Source organism: Ambystoma mexicanum, chromosome 4q, assembly GCF_040938575.1.
Source record: "Ambystoma mexicanum isolate Mex_15411 chromosome 4q, UKY_AmexF1_1, whole genome shotgun sequence".
Classification (NCBI taxonomy): Eukaryota; Metazoa; Chordata; class Amphibia; order Caudata; family Ambystomatidae; genus Ambystoma; species Ambystoma mexicanum.
In genome coordinates, this window is record NC_090928.1 from 990,632,987 (window position 1) to 990,638,986 (window position 6,000).

Here is a 6,000-nt window from a genome sequence, read left to right on the forward strand (position 1 = left end):
TGCTTTTGCATAGAAAATCTATTTTTCCCAAAAAACATATTTCCCAGATACACAAGCTGTTGAGAATACATCATTAAATGACAGATTGCTTAAGGTACATTTCTGTTCAAGTCCCATGTTTCTAGGAGCTTGGATTCAGAAATGACAACATTTTCGCGCTTTTGGAGGGTTTCTCAATATTAATTCTGCACTAAATTTGATACATGCATGCATATCCTCTCTGCGCAAATTACTGTAAGTTTGCATGTTCATAGCAGAAATACAGTAGCTACAATATTAATAAATTCCGGGGTTTGGTCACAGAACATCGCACGGATTTCAACTTAGTCTTAAACTGTGAGTGAATTTTTCATTTTCACAATCTCAAACTTTCACATTTTTGTCAGCTTGTTACAATATTTTAGAAGTATTTTCCTTAAACATATATTTAGTGCAATGTTGAATCCACATCCCAGTCTGGTCCGCCCCCAGAGCTGGGCTGACTCAGAGGGTCACATGTCCTGCTTCCTGCTAGCAGTTTGTTTGTCAGTCACACCCAAATTAGCATTCCCCATTCAGACCAAGGCCCCCATTGTTTCTTTCTCCGGGCTGAAGAGAAGATCTCCTCCCCTCTTGATTAGCATGACAATGCGACATCCTCCTTCTGGTGGGAATGACCAGGTGTGAAGGGTTCTCAGGGGAAGCAAGCCTTTTGGAGTTTTAACTGCATCAGGTTACGTTCTGATCAATTGTAACATAGTTCCTTGTGAAAAAAATAACATTTATAAACTTAAAATAAGCAACATATCTTTAAATCAAGTCTTTTTAAACATGAAATCACTGTGTGGCACTCTTATATGGCATTTTGATGGAATTCTCTTCTTTGGCATATTTAACTTCTGAAACACCAGTTCTCTTGTCAGAATTATAAATCGCCAGCACCTGACAGAGGCGAGTAACGGTACTACACCCATTTTGACAGCTGTCTTTCCATCAAGTATCTTTAAAATATGATTTTGTTCTGAGAACATATGATATTTGATGACATTGTATTGATGTGGATTCTTGCAGTAAATGTTACACATGGCCGTAGATGGTCACTATGGTCCTATACCCGATTGTACGGTACACATACCCACTTGAGTGGTATCCTTTGGAGAAGCAGTTCCAAGATGGATGCCCCTAGAGACCTTCGAGCGGACAGCAGCGGTTCAGTCTTCCCACGTCCATGCGAGACGCCGCAGACCGCTCACGTGACCCTATTTCCGGACTCGAAGCCTACGGATCTTCGTGTCGCTTCTGCTACTGACACTCTGTGAGTTTGTTATTGCTTTTCTTGCCTACTTGCAGAATATTTCATACTAATCTTTTCATACTCCTCTGAATTCTTTGTCTCTCAGTCTTTTTCTACAGTTGCTCTACTCAGCCCCTGTTCCTTGTGAGTGCAGATCAGCCCAGTTAATCCAACATTACCCAGCCGATTCGAGAGAAGTCTCTCCGGCTTTCTTTCCTCCCAGAAACCCACGAGGGTAAGCCCTGTTTCCTTTGAACTCCCCTTTCTTTGTTCCGATCAAAGTACTTACCTGTCTGTTCTTATAGAGTTCCTATTGCCTACCTGCAAACCTTTCGAGTACCCATCTCGTCAAGTCTAAGCCTTTCTAGACTCTATTAACGGTGAGAGGATCCTCCTTCCACCCTTTACTAAACATCCAACTCTCATTTCCATCCTGATCCTCTTCTTGTTTTCCTTTCGTGCATCTAGAAGAAGCCTCCCAGAGGACATCAGTTTTCTACCACACCTCAGGAACATCTTCACCTCCACACCCACCTGAACCTCGAGACTCCAGCCTCATCCAGGGTTTTCTTCCCATTAGAGGGTTTCCCTGGCGGTTCTGTCCTCTCCTCTGGTAATTCTATTTTTAGGTCGGGGCGGGCAGGATTGCCTCAGGGGAACCTCTCAGCTGCATTTGCCTCTTCCATATTGGATTCTTCGACTTTTCTAGGTGAGCGAGTTGAAACCTTTGGTAACAACTGCTTAATCATACCGTAGTTTTATAGAATTAACAGTAAGCAGCGCCAAATTATAGACAGTCGGTATCCTCATGGAACAACAAATCCAGCATTTAATGGCGGCCATCGAAGCCATGTCGTTAGAGGTGCAATCTTTGAAACAGGATAATGCTCAACTGCGACAGCAAGTCGCCAGAGCTTTTTCAGACACTCCCCCATCCTCCTTACACACAGTCATGTATGATGGTGATCCTTATAAACTTAAGGAATTCCTCGACAGTTGTACAGTACAGTTTACCTTTAAATCACGCTTTTTTCCTACAGACAAAGACAAAGTAAGTTATGTGATTTCTCAACTTTAGTCACCTCTAACAATGTGATTCTTGACTCTTACCCAGCCTTCTCTAATAGCCTTAAGTCTATGTTTGGCAGGAAGGAAATAACAGTTGCTACACAAGAAAGGCTCCTTGATCTTAAACAGGGGAATAAGGATTTACTAGGGTACATCACCCTATTTAAACAATTGTCCTCAGAATTGAGTTGGCCGGATGACGGACTTCTTACCCTTTTTCGTAGAGGCTTCACAGAAGAACTTCAAGATGAGCTCTCTAAAGTGCCCCGCCCAGCCAACTTGGCTGATATGATCGCTCTAACTATGCAGATAGATTATAGGATGCATGAATGTTCCTACAAAAGAAGAAAGGGCAAATGACTACGATCACATAGTGATTATTCCTCTACAGGGAAAAAATCTCTCCCTCAAAATGAAGAACCTATTCAAATAGGGAACTTAAGAGGACCGTAATCGACGACCGAGAGGGAAAGGAGAAAGACACTCGGATTATGTATGTACTGTGGGTCCTCCTCTCATGTGTTAAAGGATTGTCATTTGGTGCCCCCACGTCGCAGTCTTAACACCAAGTCGGGAAACTCCAAGACCCTACAGTTAGGGGAAGAATGATAGGGAAACAGAATCCTCCTTCCTCATGTCAAACCAATATGACTTTAGACAAAACCACAAATAACCAGACTATGGTGGTAGTATCCTTGTCTATGATATGATCTGAACATATACTACCCGGTATTCCTGCTTTGATTGACTGCGGTGCAGCAGGTATTTTTTTGGATTACGATTGAGCAAAGAGACAAGGTGTTCCTCACATAACCAAGGCCTTTGTTACTCCCATCCAAGGAGTAGACGGGAGCCCTTTAAGCTCTGGTCCCATTAAAGAACAAACTAATCCAATTACCTGCATGATAGCTAACCATAAGGAAACGCTAGTTTTCAATCTGATCAAAACTGCCCATTTTCCTATCATTTTAGGGCTTCCGTGGTTAAGACTCCACAATCCTTTCATTAACTAGTCAGCGGGTACTCTTTTCCTAGGGTCAGAACATTGCGTACACCATTGCCTTTCTCAGGAATTGGTAGGTTTATATATCCCCTCTGTAGAGGCTCCTAATCCTTCTGTAGCTACCATTAATCTACTAGAAACTGTCCCTAGATGTCATTGGAAATTCCGAGCTATCTTTGAAAATCCTGAGTTCCCTACGTTACCTCCACATCGGAGAGATGATTGCCATATTGATCTGCTACCTGAACAGCCCATTCCTTTTGATAGGATGTATGTACTCTCCCAACGTGAGAAGAATGTTTTGAAAGAGTACCTTCAAATCAATTTACGAAATGGCCTTATAACCGAATCAGTGTCACCGGCGGGAGCTTCTCTGTTTCTCATCCCCAAAAAAGACTCAGATGAACTCCGCCCTTGTATTGACTACCGGGTTTAAACAAAATAACCATCGCTGATAAATACCCCATGCCTCTCATAACGGACATCATCGAAGCAGTTCGAGAGGCGACTCTCTACACAAAGCTTGATCTTAGAGGTGCTTATCATCTCATACGAATAGCTCCAGGTGATGAATGGAAAACTGCTTTTCGCACACCTTTTGGTCATTTTGAATATCACATTATGCCGTTCGGTTAATGCCCCGGCTATATTTCAGCGGTTTATGGACCATCTATTTGCCGACATTTTATTTCATTTTGTCATCATCTACTTGGATGATATCCTGGTGTATTCCAACAACCCTGAGGATCATATCCAACATGTTAATACAGTTTTGGAACGGCTTCAATCAAATAAACTCTACTGTAAAGCCACCAAATGAGAGTTCCATCGGGAACAAGTTAACTACCTAGGCTTTGTACTGTCGTCTCAGGGAATTTCGCAGTTTTATAGAATTAACAGTAAATGATGTGGAACACCCAACAAAGAGGTTGGATCTTTTAGGTGATTTGTGAGCCATGATTTTAGCAATTTTTGACAATCAAGAAAATGGATTTTCAAACAGCTCTGTGTTTCTTTTTCAATCAGCATTGCTATTTCCAAGTGGTTTCAGGCTACTTTGTGGGTAGCCCAATGGTGGGTTTTGGTATTGATCTCCGGTGCTCACTAAGCATGCTTTCCAGTGGCCATTCTGATGTTTCTGCTGCCAGCAATGCACAGTGATGTTGCAGGGCTTGGATGAGTGGGTTGATACATCCCACAATCTCTGAACCATAAACTAAACACAGAATAAAATCATTCAAAGTGACATATCTAAAGATAACTGCAAAAACATAATTATCAGAGACTAGCAAGTGTGCCTTTGCATCGCACAGTAATTAAGACTTCAGTCCTACTTTGAATTTTATTTAATGAAGTAACCCAATGCTTCTGTGTAGACAATATTGCTAGTCTTTCCTGCAGGAGTTAGTGTGAATGAATTGTCTTTGTTTCCAACTCTGGAGCAAGCCACCAACAGCTGACCATTAGAAAAAGCATGGCTACCTCCAATCTCGTAATGACCCCCATTGTCTATGCCATGAAACCTACCCACATGCCAAATTTCGGGTTTGTAGTATGTTGGGAAGTATGCTGAACATTTCAAACAGGCACACACACATATCCAAACATGTCCCTTTTATATATAGAGACAAGAGCTAGATGCACTGGTTTAAGAAACGACTGAGAATCAAAACTTTAAAATGTGTTAAAGACAGCAGACTGAACAATAAAGAATGAAAAAGAGCAGGAATATAAGCAGCTAATGCTCCTCTAAGACTTCATAATTGTGTCTCCTTTTTGCATGTAGTGTATCACCAAATGAACAAATGTTTGGCCTCCAAACTGCATATCTAAACTCTATTCACTGCAGTAAAATCACACAAAAGGCTAAATAATAATCATTGTGGGACTACACCGACACAAGAGACTGACAGGTATCATCAAGAAGGTGTTGAAAAATGATAGAAATTGTACACTATTTATGCACAAGACTGATGTGTTTTGGAAATATGAGTGAAGTATGGGAGAACAATAGCAAACAAACTAAATTCCAAAGGGTGATATATAGCAGTGCACAAAGGGAAGGTTTGCAGGGATTGCAAGATAATGTGGATGGATTTAAAAAACAAAGAGAGAGAATGGGAGGACGATGTTTTTTATTATTATTATTATAATTATTATTAGTATTATTATTATTGCATTTATTGAGCAGAGACCTACCTTCGAGAAGCAATGGAGCGCTTTACGCTTTATTGCAGGGGTATACACTAATACAGATACACAACAGAGAGCTTTACATACGTGGACAACATTACAGATGTATAAAGAAGCACTTTTCAGTGGTAACAACAGAACAGATAAACAGCAGGGATTATGATACAGAGGGGGGCAGAGGAGGGGTACAGCTGTACCGGGTGGCGAGGCGGATAGGGGTGGGTGGTGTCTAGTGAGTTAGGGAACACCGGGGGCGACATGATGGCCTAGGTGATGTGAAGGTAAACCAGAAAAAGGACTGAAAGCACGAGAATTATGAATAACCAAACGGTAAAATGGAAAAGCAAAATGAACTTGAAGCTCTGCATGCACATAACTTCCACCTTCAAAATATGATCCACTCTCATTTAAATGGGCTTTGATCGATAGAAAACTTTGTGTGATCCAGCTGCTAAGAAGTACA